This window comes from Grus americana, chromosome Z, assembly GCF_028858705.1.
Source record: "Grus americana isolate bGruAme1 chromosome Z, bGruAme1.mat, whole genome shotgun sequence".
NCBI lineage: Eukaryota > Metazoa > Chordata > Aves > Gruiformes > Gruidae > Grus > Grus americana.
The window spans coordinates 38,321,751-38,340,105 of record NC_072891.1 but is presented as its reverse complement, the minus strand read 5'-3'; the positions used below and the strand labels follow the sequence as shown (position 1 = coordinate 38,340,105).

At 37.8% G+C, this 18,355-nt stretch overlaps 1 protein-coding gene across 6 annotated transcripts in view; it reads left to right on the top strand.

Moving 5' to 3' along the window:
* Positions 1-18,355, top strand: part of SLC24A2 (solute carrier family 24 member 2) — a 122,009-nt gene that overhangs the window by 39,717 nt on the left and 63,937 nt on the right. The gene's annotated exons all lie outside the window — the stretch shown is intronic.

The following is an 18,355-nucleotide window of genomic DNA, read 5'->3' as shown; positions in this document are numbered from 1 at the left end:
TCCCAACAGCTCACAGGGAGGAATGAGATGTCACAAATTTGGCTGATCAAATGCCAGATCCTGCTTATCTTTTCCATTTGCATATGGGACAGCACAGCTGACCTAAGCTGACTGTAAAGCACCTCTGGGAAGAGTGATTTGGACAGCCTAATGATCTTATATTTAAATGCGACTTATGCTGGCTACTAATTTTATTCCATTTAAAGCAAAGATGTTTATGCAAAATTACTTAGAACTTATTTATCTAACTTGTAGGACATGGCAAATTCAACATACAGATGTAAGGGAAATTTCATCAGTGTTTCTGCCGATCCTTCAAAGGACTGTAGGGACAGCTCGCAGTCTTCTGCTATTCCTCTTTGGTGCTTATCATCTGTGTGGGAGAAACAGCAGGTCAGTGTTTGCCCCAAATCCCAGGGTAATCCAGAGGTGACTGCCCTTGTTCTCACTTTAGAGGTTTAGGTTTATAGTCAACTGCCTAAGCAAAATTTCTGATATGTTAGTCTAATCTGCTGATTTCTATAAGCATTCATTGCATTAAGATGTAGGACAGAGACAACAATGAGAAGTTCCCAGGAATGATGGGACTCCTGCCTTTGGTCATGTATAGCTGTACCAGTGATGCTATGAGAAGCAGTACACAGCAAGGAAGGAAACCCCTCTAATCACTGCGCAGAAGTGTTGGGCCTCCATTCAGATTTGGCTTAACATTTCTGGGATTTATATAAAAAGCCTTTTAATAATGAAACATTGGAAGCAGCTGCTGTTAGACGTTACCCAGAAAAAGATTCTGGATGAGGAATACTGTAAGATACATGTAGAGTACTTCAAGAGCCACTTGGCAGATGTGCAAAATACAGGTGGAACATAGCAGCCATGTGGCAATGTACTACAACAGTGTGTGGCAATGTAAAAAAAAAAAAAAGGAGGAAAATATTACACTGTTCAATAAATATTTAACATGGACCAAATAGCCCCTATCACCCAGTTTTCCCAAGCGGTTTCTTGGCCTCTCCCTGTCACAAATTATTGTGTTGTTTTACAGTGAACTGTAGCCTTTCAGCCAGAGATAATTCAGTGGTAAATAAAGTGATTTTCTTTGATGGACAGAGAGAACTATGGGCATTAAAATGAGTAGAAGGTTGTTTTTAACGCTTCAGGAGCAGGCCTAGTGGTTTTCAGTCTGCTTTTCCAAAAATGCTTTGTAAAATAAATACACAATCATTACAGTTATTTACATGAGGCTTAGAATAAATTACTAAAATTTCAATGTGATAATCTTTCCTCCTGCAAGCTATCTGACTGAGCAAAGCAAAGGCTTGGTGTTGGGATATGGGTACTTTATTTTAGCTTACACTAATAAAATAAAAAATATTTTTATTAATTTTGTGCCATTGAGACTAAACCTGGAGTACCTGTGTCTCAGTATAGTGGAGGAGAATGTAAAAATCATCTAATTGTATTCTTAACAAGTGCTTATAATGTATTCTCTAGAAATCAAAGCTCACCTTCCCCACTGATTCTGAATAGTTCTCAGTCATTCAGATAGTGAGCACTATTTGGTGAGAGTAAAAACGATAAACATGATAAAGAGAATATTTCTGTTTCCTCTCAATTCATCGTTCAAATGAACTTTCTGAACCACTGTTTTTTGTCATCCAAGACTTTCTCACATGTATCTTCATTTGACATGGTGTGTGGTAATGAAATATCACCTGGCATGAAAAAAGTAAAGAGGAAAAATAAAAAAATGAGCACTACTTAAGAAGATCAACTCTAGCCTGTTGTTGGACTCAGGCAGAAGATGTCTTCACTGCCGGTTCTGTTTATTGCTGCAGTGCCCATGTCTAATATTGTAGTTACATTTTGCCATGGAAACAGACTCATCTTTTTATTTCCTGTCATAATCAGTATTGTTTGGTTGACTTATCTGGAAAACATTTTTAGTCTTTATTTTTGTATTATAATTGCACACAGTCTTGGAAGTAAAACTTTTCCAGGGCTGGAAAAGGAAAGAAACTTAAAATTAAAGAAAATGTAAAGAAACAGTTTGCCAAAATGGGGACTTTGCAATGAAGTGAGAAACAGTACATTGTTTTATTGAATGGCTTCAATTTAACCACATTTACTGAAAGACAAAAGAATGGCATTCCTGTGACTCTGAAATAGTACAGTTTTGGAGATGAGAAATACCAAACATATTTCTGCAACTAATATTGGATGAATTGGTGACTGCTCTTGCAGAGTGTGAGGAATGCATTACCATTTTTCCTGTCATTTGATTATGATTATTTCAAGATATGTGTATGAAATCTCACGTCTGAGAATACAATTTCACAATTATAAAGCCAAGACTGTTAACTATTTTCATTCTGAAGGATGAAAACTTGTTTTACAACACAAAATTAAATAGACTGCTGCTGAAGGTCGCAAGTGTGCACCTATTTGCTTATGGCAGGATTATTGCTAGTGATGTTAGCATATGACACTCAGTAAAAAAATTTAAGAAATATATTGTAAGATAGCTATAGATGTGCGTTTGGCCCTACTTGATGTACCAAAAGAATATAAAGTCTAAGGACCCTACCACTTCAGAGTTAAAAAAACCAAATCAGTTAGGATGCAAAATGGCAACCTCCAAAGAACATTAGCTAAAAAGTTCCATTTAATTTAGTTTTGTTAGGTCATGAACTTGCCTGATATGGTCAGCACAGAAGTTTGTCTGTAAGAAGATTCTGAATGAAAGTGAAAAGAATGAAAAAGAAACAAATGCTTGTGGAGAACATCGATCCATCAGTGTGCAGCAGTAGTAACAAGTTGTTAAGTGAAGCAGAGGTGGCCATGGGAGTAGTGTGGCTGGTGGATTTTGCAGCAGGTGAAACAGTGCAAACATGTAAAATGTAAATAGGCTAGAGGAACCAGTGTATTTTATCCTTTGTCTTAAGGAATGAAAAATCCTTTCAACAGAGAAGACATTTTCAAATATTGAAAGCGTAATAGCAATATAAGATGCTGTAAAAGTGGAAGAAGTTTCTGGGATTTATATTCTTTTCTAACAGAAGCTGAAACATAGAAAATTGTCTTATAGAGAATGATTTCTTCAGCCTTCTTTATATCACTAAGAAAGCTTCATGCTGAGCATTTAGATTGGAGACAGATCAAAATGCAGATGCTTTATTTGGTTACCTTAATAGCTTAATAGGCTTTGCGGATTATTAGTCTCACAAGCCTTTTTGAGCTTATAAAATCCTAATGTATTTGCTCTTAGAAATTATGAGCTCAGTCCCAAAAACTCTTACTTGCATGAGCCCCTCAGTGAGTTGCCTGATTTAGTGCCATTGATCTTTAAGGGTCTGCACGATTGCTGTTCTGTGCTTGCAGAAATACTGTGGAAGACAGGAAGGTCCAAGAAAGAGCCAATTACTCCTGTAACTATCATGTTGCACTCCACACAGTCCTTTCCCAAGGATTTGTGGCCTGTTTGCATTCACACTGTAGGTAATCAAAAAGCAAATGGGCTGTGTGGAGTACATGGTAATCAAAACTGTATTTACTTAAAAACTGTGGGTTTGGGTGACATTGATGATAAAGAAGAGTTCTCACCTAGAGCATGCGCAGTGCCGGAGTTAGTTCTCCTGTGGGAGTGTCAGGCTACAAAGTTCAGCTGCATTTGAATTCAGAAAACGAGCCACTTACAAGCAGACATGAGTCTACTCAACGATAAATCTCCCCTAGTTTGCCATGGCTTTCCCAGGGGTGAAGTTACACTGCCTCTGTCCTCTAAACTGCCGGGTGCCCATCCCTTTAGGTGTCACAAGGTTTTCTAGCCTTGTTTTTTGTTTTGCTTAGTGAATCTTAATCTTTTCATATTAGACCAAGTCTCCTTGACCATTAAGCTGACAATAAGTCTGTCTTTATACTGTCATCTGTGGTCCAAAATTGATGCTGATGGGAGTTTTGCCATATGGCCACATTTTTGGCTGGAGCAACTATAGCTATAGCCCTGAACACATCTGTGGAGTTACTTGAAAAGGTGCTTACAAAAACTATGCCAAACGTGATGACTCCTCAGTGTCCAGGGCTCTCTAGTTGACAGGCTGCATTGTGTTTTTAACACTGACAACTGTCTGTCATTTGGATATTTCTGTAGTTTTTTCCTCCAGATGTTTCTTGCCTTCAGTGGTGTAGTTCAGGGAAGATATAATGACCAACTATCGCTGCGAGCTTTTCTGGCTCAAGTAGCATAAATGTGTACATTTGGAGTGAACAGGCAGGAGTCATAATTGCATCTCTCCATGACACTCAAAACTGAGCCTGTTTCATCTGCAGCAGATGAATTCATTCCTATCAGCAGTATTTTGAATAGTTCTCTTGCAAAGAGAATGATCTCTTGCAAAGAAGTGAGATTTGCACTGCCTGGCATTTTCCACTCTGGTATTAAAAGTTCTGGCAGATACTTCGGGCCACAGCAAAGGTCATATGTAACTTCTAGTCCTGAGGTCATTGACAGACCTTACAGAAAAACTGCAGGTTTAAGGAAAAATGCAAGACAAGACAGTGAATATGTTAGTGGTATAGACCTTATCAAAAGAGAAAGGAAAAAAAAAAAAAAGAGATAAAGACTGATTCAGAAAGTGTTGAGAAAAGAAAAAAACCAAACAAACAAAACCCACAATCAAATGGTCCTTCTTCAGAGAATATCAGTGTGAAGACGAGGCTGGAACCATACTAAGAATCCTGAATCAAACCTTTTTCTGCAGGAGATTCTGAAACCTCATTCATTAAGTGTGTGGAATGGGATTATTTCTGTTGAACATCCTGAAATTATAATTATCTTTAAAGGATTTTAAAAAGGCATAGGAAAAGTTCATTTTTTCTTCATTTGCAAGAGTGAGTCACCTACTACTTAAAGCTGAAATTTCACTAAAAAGGATGTAGGAAACAGCAGCTATCAAGCAGCCAATACCTTCTACCTGTGACTTTTTAAAGGAAGCCTTGATCTTGGTGCAGTCATTGCTGAAAATTTTTGCTGACACCTTGGGGAAAAATACGGTATATAATATATAAGAAGAAGGTTTGCTTCTCACTGTATGGTAGACTAGCTCTTGCATGTGACCATACCACCATTCTCAGCCTTTTAATGCAGAAATGAAACTTGCTTGCTTTAACTTGTTTAATCCTAGTAAGTGGTTTATGCCAATCCACATTTACAATGTTGTCTTCACACAAATAAAGCAGCAAAAATATAATTTTATAAATGAAACTGAGATTCATCTTCATGGTTTAGTTTCCTCCTGAAATCAGAAGAATTTTTATGTATTAGACACTACGCATTAGTTTGCATAGGTGATACATCAGTGAAATTTAGAGGAGATAAATTACTTAGCAGATGAAGTACTTTTAGTCATCAGCAAAAAGCAACTCATAGAATTCAGGTCACAGAGCCAGATTTCTCTTCAACTAATGAAAGAAGGGAGCAAATGAATTAAGAAAAATTTGATGTATTTTTTCTAAAGAAGTCAGGCACACACACATCACAATGAACTCTGAGGTCCTAAATGACAGGAAACAAAGTGCAGAGATGATTCTAATTCTCCTTTCTGTATAGGAGTTCACATTATGAGAAATAAAATACCTGAAATAATTAAACAAGATAGTGTTACAATTCCCAGTTGGAGGAATTACATGAAAATTGATAATGAAAGATTTGCTGGAAAGGCTTTAAATCACTCTGTTTCAATTCAATAGCAGGCAGGGTATTATTATAGGAAATTCATATTGCAGTGATGACAGTGAAGATATTTGTCTTTCTAAATAAATTTTACATAACTAGAATCCAAATTGCCACATCAGACTTTCACAACTTTGTGTGTAACCTGACTTCTTTTTGCAGAACTTGTGGTGCAAGTAATTAGGTTTTGTTTGTTTGGGAGATCACTACTTAAAGTTCTTTGTTCTGATTTATTTCATTGTCTCTAGGTGTCAGAGATGCAGCGTCTTTCTATTACTAGCTTTTTCACAGTACTTTCGTCAGGGACATATGAAAGTCCCTTTGTTGGGTATTGTTTCATGGCCCAGGAAGGCATAGTTAATTTGCTCCATAAATATTTCATGATCACTATGATTTTCATACAAAAAGATGTAGTCTTACATCTCAGGATTAATTTTCCGTGTCAAGTCATGGTTCGAAAGATTTAGCGAACAGCTCTACATTTCTGTGGAAGATTTCTGTCCCATGTTTCCAAGAGCTAAATCACATAAATTCAGTGCCTTCCCCCAAAAAATCAATTGTTAGAATTCAGTCTGCCCTTGGATCCGTGGCTACTTTTTGGGCAGAAAAGAAAGGCTTTGTAAGACAGAATTTTCAGGCAGTCAGTATATGTCCTTATTTAATAAGAGTATAGATAAGAGAAAAGCACCTCTGTTTCTGTGGGTAGAACACTTTCTTCATGCTCACATAAATTTGTACTTTCTGTATTTTCACAGCATTTTTTTCTTTTTTAGTTTTATATCTCTTGACTTGTGTTCATCTCGTCATTCTCTATGGTCTAAACCAAAGGATGTGCCTTTTCTGTATTAATACAATTGTAAATAAGGCTCGTACAGTTGTCTTAACTAACTTATTTCCATCAGATGAAAGAATATATGTAGCTGTTCCAGAGGACAGGTAAAAGTCTGGACAGCAGTTTTTCCAAAGGCTGTGCAAAAATTTTGACTCTGTGCTGGCTTTTAGGTCCAAGGCCTTCGGTGACATGACCAGTCTGTCGCCATGCGGATCTGTACTTTGCTTTTCTCAGGCTGTGCCCAGAAGATTGCTGTGCATTGGCGATGTTGCAATAGATTCTGTTAGTACACCAAAATCCGCTATCACCCGGGTCGATTCTGCAGTCCTTGTTTCACAGATGGTACTATTAATCCAGCAGACAGGAGCAGCTCTTGTTTATTCTCAACCTGAACAAGCTTTCAGCTAGAAATGAGGCACGAAAGGGTTTGCATCCTGTTACAGTTCCTGCTTTGCCATCCTTTAATGAGCTCAGTGAGTAGTTTATAATGTTGTCCTTACTTGCCTGTGAGTCGGAATGTGGTGGCGGCCGGAGTCAAAGCAGCGAGGGGCACGGAGCGTGGCTGAGCCACAGCGTGACTGCTCGGGTGTTGTGTAAAGCTGCTCTGGGTGCTGCTCATGAGAGGGTCCAGGCAGTCCTTTAGCTGGGAGAAACAGTGGCACAACTCACTGTAATTTGCCATAGCATTAACAAAGCAATTTTAAATGCTTTTTTTTTTTTTTAATACGGCTATTGGTGTGAGAGCTGACTAACATAGGTGGGGCATGAAATTACTGAAAAAAAAAAAAAATTTCAAACATATTCTGGTAATTGGTATTGTTGGAGCCGTTGTATTCTCCAGATCCCCAAACCCAGTCTAATCTTGCTTGTCAGGGAAAGCAACTGGATCTAGAGCCCCCGGTCTTCTCAACTCTGGTCGTTGCAGTGTTGCATGGCAGGGATATGTGGCTTTAAACTGCACCAAGGGCTCAAATTTTTTTTCATCTATGTGCTGGGTGAGCCTCCAGGCTGAGGTGGCAAAGTCCTGACAGTCTGCAGGGTGGAGGAAGAGCCTGAGTGTGTGACCGAAAAACCCCTTGTGAGGCAAGTCTGGGAGAAGGTGTGAAATAGGAGCACCTCCCACAGATGAACTTAGGTTAAAGCACAGCTTAATAAGCGGGCTGTAACATCCAGAGAGACTTTTATTTAGTAGCATATGATAGCTAGTGGTTTAGTGATTCTAGACCCCTGAGGGTGGAAAACATTTGTATTGCAAAGCGCATCTTTTGTTTTCACTATATTTTGCTTTATACGTAACAAATTGTGCGACTGACACCTTGCTTCAGTGTGCTGTGGAATAATTATCACATCTTTTCCTGTGTACTCGACCAGATCCTGCTCTCAATTCATTTAGTTTTGTGCTAATCCCATAGAATTAATTTGCAGTGCTGTGAAATCAGACTTTGAGCCAGTTTTTTCTCTTCTTTTGATCTGATGGAGGTTTTCCATGCCAGTGTCCCCTGTACTTGTTATTTCTTTATTTATGTTAAGATTGTGATTTTACCTGACCTTCTTAATTTTTGTCATGAAATCTGTTAAATCTCTATGAACCAGAATGCAAATGGTTTTTTATAATTCAGATTTAACTAGAATATTGAAAATTGTGAATGGTTTGAGAGGAGGTTTCTATGATTGTATGTAAGGGAGTTTAGTTTGGAAATGGAACACGGTTAACAGGAATTGGACAGTAACAGTCCCAATGATTGCTTCCCATTCAATAAGCACAGTTTTGAATTAAAAGGGAAAAAAAAAAGATTTTAATATAAAAAGCACTCTTCAGATGTTGCCATAGACATCCACTGCAGGACTGCAGGAATACTATTTATGAAGCATATTAAAAATGTATATGCACAGAGATATCTACAGCAAAATTACCAGTAAAACAAACATGAGTCAGACACACTAAGGGAGTTTTAGTGTGTGTTTTTTCTCATTCTGGCCACACAGTGTTTTACAAATGGAAAGATGATGTTTCAAGAATCAAATACATTTGTTCTCTCTGACTCCCTTGGTCACTGCAAGCACAAAAGCTGGTTAACATAAAAGACCATGTATAGAACACAATATAATAAAAAAATGGCTTAAATTCGTAAAATCCTGATTGGAGCCTCATGAACTCCCACATGAGAGTTTACTGACAATTTAGCTTCATAGAGACTGCAGTTTCCCAAAGTTCAAGTGCATATTGTGAAGACAATCATGTGTACATTGTTTACTGGAGTTTTTACGTGCTTGCAGAATGATTGCAGAGTCATGTTGAAACAGAAACGTGTAGATTCATAGCAATGGGAATTTTCTATAGAACAAAAAACTGGTTTCTGGATTACTTTCAGACAGCTTAAGACTGCAAAGTGCATAATGATTTCTGGCTTACCTTACCTTACAGTTTTCTTTATATGACTAATTTAGTTGTATTAAGGGTTTATCCTAGGGAAGTAGGTTGTTCCCTCTTGGAACAACCAGATTTTTGTAGATCCGGCAGTACGTGCCTTACCTGAAAACAGGGATTTACATTGGGATCTCATTAAAGCCAAAACCATGCCAACCTAAAATGTAGCCACAGGAACTGGAGTTTGGCTATTAAATAATCAGCAAGTATTTATACTGAGGCTCAGAAAGCATTCTTATTTGTTTTAATGGAATTCACACCCCATATATTTCATTATGAGGGCCCAGCACTGCTATGCAAGTCCAAGTCTTGTTTTCACACCCCCTCTGTCATGGTGGCTTTCTTAATGCAAGGAGTAGTTTTTGTTAAAGGTTTCCCCTGATCCTTCCATTTCTTGTACCTTTTATACTGAAGAAAGCCTAGCGGAGCTGCACAATATTGAAACCAGTGGGGTGTAACAGCCCTCTCCTTGGTAAATGCAGATAGTTTTGATCACACTTCTTAATGAAAGCAGACAGCTGAAACAGTAGGAGCATCCATCTCAGATAAAGAAGTGTGCTGGTCCCTGGAACAGAGGTGTTCATGGTGGACTGAGTTTCCATGGGCGTTGTGTGATGTGCCTGCCAACGAGATAGGAGGAAAAAAGGCAGCAGGAAAGTCCAAGATATGATGAAAGAAGCACAGGTTCTGGGAGAACAATCATGAGAGGAAAAGATAGAGGCAGACCGAGCATTTGGGGAGCAACTGTTGGCTGAAAGGAGGCTTACAGCTGTGGGTAATGGCATGCTCTCCTGCTTGTGACTCCTCCAGTCCTTAGAGAAATCAGACTTTTCTGTAGTGGAATGGGATTACATAAAAGCTGGATGGAATTACTGTGAGTTTCTCTTTCTAATTAAAAGACCTTGCAGATTGTGATTTTTGCTGGTGTCCAAAATAACATATTACAGCAAAAGTCTCTGAGGCATCTCATGATTTGCAATGAATCTCACATGGCAGCTTGGAGGTAAAAAAATGCTTTTGTCCTAGGCTCTAAAGGGGAAGGAGCAGTGGAAGGCAGATATGAGCCTGAGCTAGGGCCACTAGCTGCTCAGGCTGCCACCCTCACCACTTCACCATGAACTCTCTCATGCTTTCTTGTTGCTATGGTCTCCTACTACACCCTTCAGTGATTCAGCCCTCCCTAACTCCAGAGCATCTGTTTCCACTAATGCCTTATTCTCTTTGTTCACAGTAGGAATTCTCCTTGGAGCTGTAGGTTTACCTTGAATATTAGGGAGCTGTTCTGGAAGGGCCAGGCTTTGCAGAGGAAAGCAACAGAGCCACTGCTTCTGTATTATGTGTGGCAATGGGTTACCTGCAGGCACCTGGTTCATTGCTGCAGACGCCAATAATATGAAAGGCAGTGTGAAATAGCAGACTGATGAATGAAGGTGAGCACAAAGATTTTCTGTCTATCCTTTGCTATGCCATGTAGGACATAATTCCCCAAATGAGGTCTCCAAACACTGAGAGCCAAAATGGGGGAAGTCTGATTTAAGTTCTTAATCTTGTAACTCTGCATTTAGAAACAGTGCCATTCAGGTCATTCTGCCTCAGTTTCATCTCTTGGCTCCAAAGGAGTTAAAAGTAACCTGGCATGTGCATGCTGCAGATTCCCCAGAACTTATGCCCGGTGGTCTCCAGAATCCCAGCATACGGGAATGCTCTTGATTTCAGAGCCACAGATGATCTCTTTCATCTTAATGCAAAGCAGAACATTGTAGAAAACTAGGTAAAAGGCAGGAGGAATCAGAGTGAGACAAAAGCTGATGTGGTCCTTTTTTTCTTCCCCTAAAGTGAAGAAAACAATATGTTTTGCTTTATGGTTGTAGATGAAGTTTGGAAATTTAGACTTGCTTTTCTGTCCACAGCTCTATCAGGCTCGCTGGCAGTAGAGTGCTAGTGTATTACCTGCAGGTTGTTCTGCAAAATTTCTTTTTTATTCCTTCTTAACAGTTTTTCTCCCTACCATTTCTTACACCCTTGTCAGGTATAAGACAAACCCTTAGATGGCATTTTCATGTTTCAGGTGATCAGAGAGACCTAAGAGGCAGTAGTGAAAATAGCTGAAAATGGTTATTTGAAGGATGAATATGGAGGCAGATGGTATTCAATGTCAGTTATAAAGACTGAGCCTGAAATACTGTTGAGTCAGATATGCAAAATTAAGGTATTTGCTTTTAGTGATACTTTGTTTTACCTCAGACTTAATGTCTAGTTTCCCATTTTAAAACTGAGAAAGTGTAATATAATCCAGTTAGTGGGTGAATAAAATAAGGAAACCAACATATTTTAATTGGTTTTCCTTTTAAAATGTTCAAGAATCAGTCTAAAATCCTATTGGATGTAAAAATTACAAGTGTTTTGTGTGCTTCGATTGCATTGGTTGTCATATAATCTTATAAACCCATAGTCTCAGACTTGTTAAAGACATAAGTAGTCAAAAAAGAAAAAAAAACACAACCAAAAATCTTTGATATTTGTTAGCTAACAAAACTTTGGAAGAGGTATATTTTGATACTTTAACGGTAGCTATTGGAGATGCCGCTCTCAGAGAAGTTCTGCTTTGTAGCTTATTGCAATGAACATGTATGTTGTGCTCAATAAAAGATGAAAAACCCAAAGAGCACAGTTAATTGCTGAAGAGAAGGCAGTAATATCCAGTAACCTGACCCTAATCAGCCCTCTTAATCAGAACATTCTTTACAGTGTCTGTATTCCTGGTTTACAGATGGGTGGGGAAATGAAGGAATGGAAGCCAACTCCTAGATTTTCCTTATTAGGCTAGGTTAAAACTGACACCCAGAGTCCTGCAGCCTAGAGCTGGTGGTGTGCTCTGAGTGAATGAGGATTTTACATTTTGAAGCACAGTTATTTGAAACATTTGTACCTTAAGCATCATCCTAATTGTTTTGGTGATGCTTTCCTTTCTCCCTGCTCCCTCTGTTTTAAAATGTGTGAGGTAAACCATTTTAAATGTTATTACCGTTTCATGGAAACCATAGTCGCACGGGATAGATACAGCATGCCAGGGCTTTCCCTTTGTCTCAGTTAAGGGACAACATTCTACCTTCTCTTCTCTGTCTCCTTCTGACACTGTGTGAAATATTGAGTATTAGCAATGCTTAGCTGGCTTTCTCAATATCATTCATTATTTTATCTGCCCCTCTCACATTTGATTACATTCTTCTTGCAGTCGCTATCCTAAGAGCTAGATCTGGCATGAGTTTCTGCCAGCTGACAATAAAGTTGGCAGAGATCCTGGTGACAAAAAGTCACTTGAAGGGGAAAAGCAGGTGTGAAATAAGACAGAGAAGTGAGCAGAGCTTTGTGGAAAGGGAATGTGACCAGGGCAGTTGAGGATGCACTGATTCAGCGGTTCTTCCCTGCAGGCTGTGCAGGCTGGGTTCTTCTCTGCAGCCAGAGCTGCCCACGTCCTTCAGAATCTCCAGGGCGTTGGAGGCAGAAAGGCAGTGAAACTGCAGCCTTTTCACCCTTGTGATGAATCCTCTGCAATGCGCAGCCAACTTACTGCAATGAGATTTATTTGGTAGTTGCAAATTGGCGTAGCATCAGCAAGTACTAAGATTTGTCAATCACTTTTCTTTCTGGGAATTACTGTGACCACTTTTAAGGCAAACTCTAAAACCTCCATAATCTGTAGCAGATCCTTTGTGTATTTAAGTAAGCTGAAGTCCTAGGAAATGCCTTTTTGCTGGCTTCTTACTAAGCCATTCATGTTTGATTGACTTGTAAGATATGAAGAGCAGGCATCTTCTGTCAGTAGTCTCTATGGTGCAGTTGGAGTTCAGCTGAAAACCTTCCCAATCCCCAGCCCAGAATTTGCAGCTTGTTTCATGGGTGATTTTAATTCAGAGCATTTTTAAATTTTGAGAACTTAAAATTCCCAATCCCCTGCCCAGAATTTGCAGCTTGTTTCATGGGTGATTTTAATTCAGACATTTTTTAAATTTTAAGAACTTAATTTCAGAATAGTCACAAATGCTTTCCCATGTAATATTGTTGATGAAGTAGCAGCATATTAAACACTTTAGATTCAGGTATTTTAAAGCTAGCCACATAAATCCATACTGAAGTACTTAACCTGTCACTTCTGAACAAATGTTTTGCATACATGAGTATCTAATGACTGCTGTTAAGTACCTAGTTTTAGGTTTTGAGTTTTTGTTTTTAAAGATTCTTTTGTCTCCCTGAAAGTTACATAGACATACAGAGCTGTGGTGCTAATTTATGTAATTTAAAACATAGCAAAAGGTGATTTCATTGACAAGTCTTGAAATGAGGATAAGAGGACAACTTAAAATCCATAATTACTTCTGACACTAAGGTGATTAAAAACTCATCAAGTCTTTAAGCCTGAGCTATTACATTGCTGTCCTAAGCCAAAGATACCTGACTTTAAGCAAGTTCAGAGAAGGTGGGAGACACGGGGCAGACTCTGACTTCCTTACACATGTTGAATAACTAAATATTGTATCGTTGGTCCTACAGGCTGACTGGAAGAGTCCTATTTCATATAATAGTGTGCATAAAAGTCTGGAATTAAATCACTTGGCCTAACATTAGCATGTGATTTAGCAACTGTTACCTTAAACCAGCCACTTGTCACTGCTCGAACCAGCTAAGATGCATCTCTTCTGAACATTTATGAGGATTCACTATGTGTATGCACATTGGGTAATTGCATGAACAGACTGGCATAAAAGAGGCAACAGATCTGAATGAACAAAGCCATTCTGCTTTGCTCAAGGCTACAACTTTTACACTAGGCGTCTGTAAACAAGCAGTTGTAAATGCAGCCAAGTATCCCAATTTGATGGTCCAGTTCGATGTCTTTGAAAGTTCAAGCTTAATTTAATGGATTCTTCATTTTGATGAGTAAAGCGAGCTTACAGTCTCAATTTAATTTTGGATATGGTTCTTGTGAATCATATCTATTTTCTTCAACAATACAGAAGTCTGCTTCTTTAGGTAGAACTCCCTGTTTTACTTTACTTTTAGGAAAGAGAAAGGTGAAAAGAAGGAAGAAGACAGGCAAACTGAAAGGGAATATTAGTTTCTTTTTCTTACAGTGTGCTTACTAAAGCTTTTCCTCCTCTGTTTTAGATAAGATCCAAGGTTCTGTACTCAGTGTTAGTTCACAGTCTAGATTCAGGTGATGATCTCCTAGGCAGTAATATGTAAGTTAAAATCCTTACCATCAGTTTACTATACCTTAAGTATGGAAATATGCCCTTACAGCCACTTGCAGACTTTCTACGTAATGAATCTAGATAGTGGGGTAATGAGATGCGTCACTTTCAGTTAGGAAGCTGTTCTGGCCCCATTGCGGCACCTGTCAGAGCTTCCATAGGTTGTGGTGGTGATGGTCAAGTTTTATTTCCATGGATATCTAGAAGAATTTTAGTTTAAGGATATCGGCACCACTAGGACATGCTTCCTGCCAACCATATAAAGCCTACCCATTGAGTAGACAAGTGTTATGACATGGGATTGTTTTGGGATATTCACAGAAAGGAGGTCTAAGGGATTCTAATTTGGTACAATCCAAAGATGTACGTATTAAGAGAACTAGATAAAATAATATCTTAATTTTTTTGGTTCTTCACTGAGCTTACTAGGCTTATTTCTGAAATATGTCTAGCTGATTTTGTCGCTTTGGATTTTAGTCATGCATTAACCTAGCTTATCATATAATTTCAAATAAATGCAGAACAGTTCTACTCCAAGTACGTTACTAGCACTCCTTAGGATACTGATTTTTAGAAATTATCTAGACCCTCTTAAGTTAACTAGATTGACTTCAGTGGCTACCCTTTGAAATGTATCTCATTTTCCTGCAGTTCAGCCTAACAAAAAAACAACAGACTTTTAGCCTAAGTGTCTTGCAAAGATTAGAGAGCCCTGTGTGCCAAGAAAACTATCACTTGTAATTTACTTCCGGACTGACAGTTACTCACTGATAGGTGTAAAATTGCAAAATCCAGGTGCAGATTTTGAAAACAGGCATTAGAGAGAGTAGCAGAAGTCCTTCACTATAAATCTTGAGGCAATTCAGCAAAACCCTATCTGGGCTCATATTCTACAATAATTAGAGACACCATATTGCATTCAGCACTGCCAGCCACCAAACATCATGAACTTCCATTATTCTCATAAAAGCTGATTAAAAACAAAATAATAGTTTTTTTAGTTATTGTAGTTGGAAAAGATTTAGCAAGCAGGAAAGAGATGTGAACCCACACTGTAGAGAGGGTGTTGAAATACAGTTACATTTTTACCTACAGTTGTTTGACAGCCTGCTTTTCTCATGTTAGGAGAAGGGGGTTGGAAGTCCAGTTCACCAGTTGTTTCAAGTTATTGAACCTGTAAGATGGAAACTTCAACTAGAGAAGCAACTCCTAGAGCTGCAGGCAGTCAGCTCTCTGATTCTGGTTTTGGAATACGCAATCTAATAGATGATTCAAGTTACTAGCCATCTTGTATTAACAAAGATATTCTGTATCAAATACCTAGAGCTTTTTATAGATTCTGCTCTTCGTTTTACTGTCATGATGCCCTTTACTTTAAAGGAAACCATGACGAGATTCACAACGTAGTTAGTGAGGCATCATCTCCTGCATGAATTACTTCAGGAACCTGTTTCTTAAGAACACACATTCCCAAACAAGGCAAGGAAGATGTCAGACTTAATCAATAATGGATGTACGTCACTGAGAAAGAGAGATGTGTGAAAAGGATACCACAGACCATTTCTTCATAGCAAGTAGACTTTTCTTTTAATTCTTCCAGAAATAAAATGTTTTAAGACTTTTAGCACAGGTGGAGCAATCTTGAATACATGACCACTGATACAGGCAGGAGGATGGACAAACTCCTACTTACTGCCATGGCATACAGAACAACTAACAAATATTTTGGTGAATACTTTAAAAAAAGTAATTAACTGTCTCATTGTTAATCTTTTTATAATTCTGGTAAAAACATAATAGGGGATTGTGTCCCAGATACTTTTGAATAATGGTATACTGGAATGCGTTGCTTTCATTTTGCAGAACTATAATAAATTCATGGTTTTAAAGAAATTGTAACTTGTAATTGCAAAAGATAATTTTTTTACTAGTAATTCCTTCAGAAATATATGTAATGCACAGATGACGTGGAATTTCCATCTCTTTCTGATCCTGAGGGAACAAATATGCAATGGTTGCATGATTTAAGGGCAAACTTATATTTACAGAAAATGTGTCTTTTCTTTAAAGAAATCACTTCTATGTCCAAAAATATAGCATTCACTCCCAGTGCAGACAAACACAACCGTTTTAGCCTTGGACCAGTTTATAAGTGTTGTCTTAAGTTAAGAGGTTGTACAAAATGTGTGAATATTGATGTTTTGACAAGGGAAAAATAATACATGAGAATACTTTGCCATGCAGTGTGTGATACTCAAATTACATAGCAACAAACATGTAAATGCAAAACTCACTGTAAACAATAGGGAAGTAGTTTAATTTGCCATCCTAACGGAGACAAAATGCCATCAAATACCTGATGTAAACACCACCACCACAACTGAATTTTTCACTGCCATAGTTTAAAACACTACTTTAAGGTGTTATTATTGTTAATCCAGGAGATAATCCAGGCATTATAAGTATTTAGTATCACCAAAATGTCAAACCATTGTTTACATTCCTGTATTTAAAACTGTGGAGGCATTTCTTACTTAAAATTCTGTTTATATTCCAGTCTTGCACAGTTCTTCTAGGATGTAACTTCACTGGCAAGTTAAGCTCAGAATCAATTGTGTTACTAATCATGTGTGGAAAAAGCAATTTAAAAAAATCTGTTTCATGGTTTTATATCCCATTCTGTACTGATGAAGAATTAAATTATTGTGGATGTGTCTTTCACTTTTCTGTTATTTCCTTCCCGTATATGCAAAATGCATTTCATTATTCTTTCTCTTTATAACATAATTATCTTTTACAAATTAAATTATATGGTACACATTATCATCTAGTTGGCTTTATATATTCATGCAGCTTCATCCCATTCCGTTTCAAGTACATGACCGTGTTTCCTTCAACATTATTTATTTTTTTTAGGAATGCCCTCATATTAAACCTAGAGCATACCCAGTATTTTTGAGGCATGCTGAGTGGTCCCAACTCGTCTTGGCTGTAAGAAAGGTGACATTCTTCAGCCCTTTGTTAGGTAGAACATGACAAATTACTCAGATTTATCAATTATATGTTCTCATGTCTTTCAATATTAAAATTAAGAAACAAATTTCCTATCTTCAGAAGTTCTAAGACCTAAATAATACTTTTTTTAAACTTTCATTAAAGTTCCATTTCTGAACACTCATCCACATGTCACAAACTTTCCTTCTGTAACTGTGCACACTGACCTTTAGCACTTGACTGTCCTAAATTGCTTCTTTGGAGACAAGAAGAACTTTGCCTGGCTTGTCCTTTTTGCTTTCTTGCAAATTTTGCTGTAAGATAAATTTTCCCTCCCATGAAGGTTCTTCAAAGTATGCTTAAATAAATCATTGGCAAGTATGTGTGTGTATTTGTATCTAAAAAGAGCGTGCGTATGTATACTATATATATATACACACACTATACAAAAATTTTATAAGATGCATCCACTGTTTTAATAACATTTTTTGTCATTTTGTATTTTCTTTTTCTTTCCACTCCATTAAAAGTTCTTTCTGTGATGGTTGTCTGCAATAGAGGCATAAAACTTTTTTTTTTTCCCCCTAACCATTTCTCATGCAAGGGCAGTCTAATTTCAGAGGTAACTGCTAGTTCCTTTATCAGAACAAATATATTTTCATTGCCTCATTATCTCTTCTTCAATTTAATATTCACAGCTGGGGGGGTGTTACATTTTTGACAAAGAGTTCAATTCCAGTTATTCTTTTACTTATTATGGAACAGAAAGGATCTGCTCTGGTATCAGTGTTTGCTCATAACTGCTTGCCTTCCACTTAACCTTCAAGTTTCCATAGAACAGTTGTGACATAATTTGTTTTCTATGTAATGCACCGAACAAGAGCCTTGAGACGGAGGAAATTATTTATATGCCAGCTTGTGGGAAAGGGGTTATGATCAAATAAGGATGAATGTGAGACAGCTGGAGATCACAGTGTCCTATTTTAATTAGTACTTGATGACTGGAGTTTCATATTTCATGTATTCTGGTGTTAACTTTCCTTCCTCAGGTTAAGTGGAATGACTAGAAAAATAACACGACTTTGATCACAGAACTCTCGAGATGTCATGGAAACATA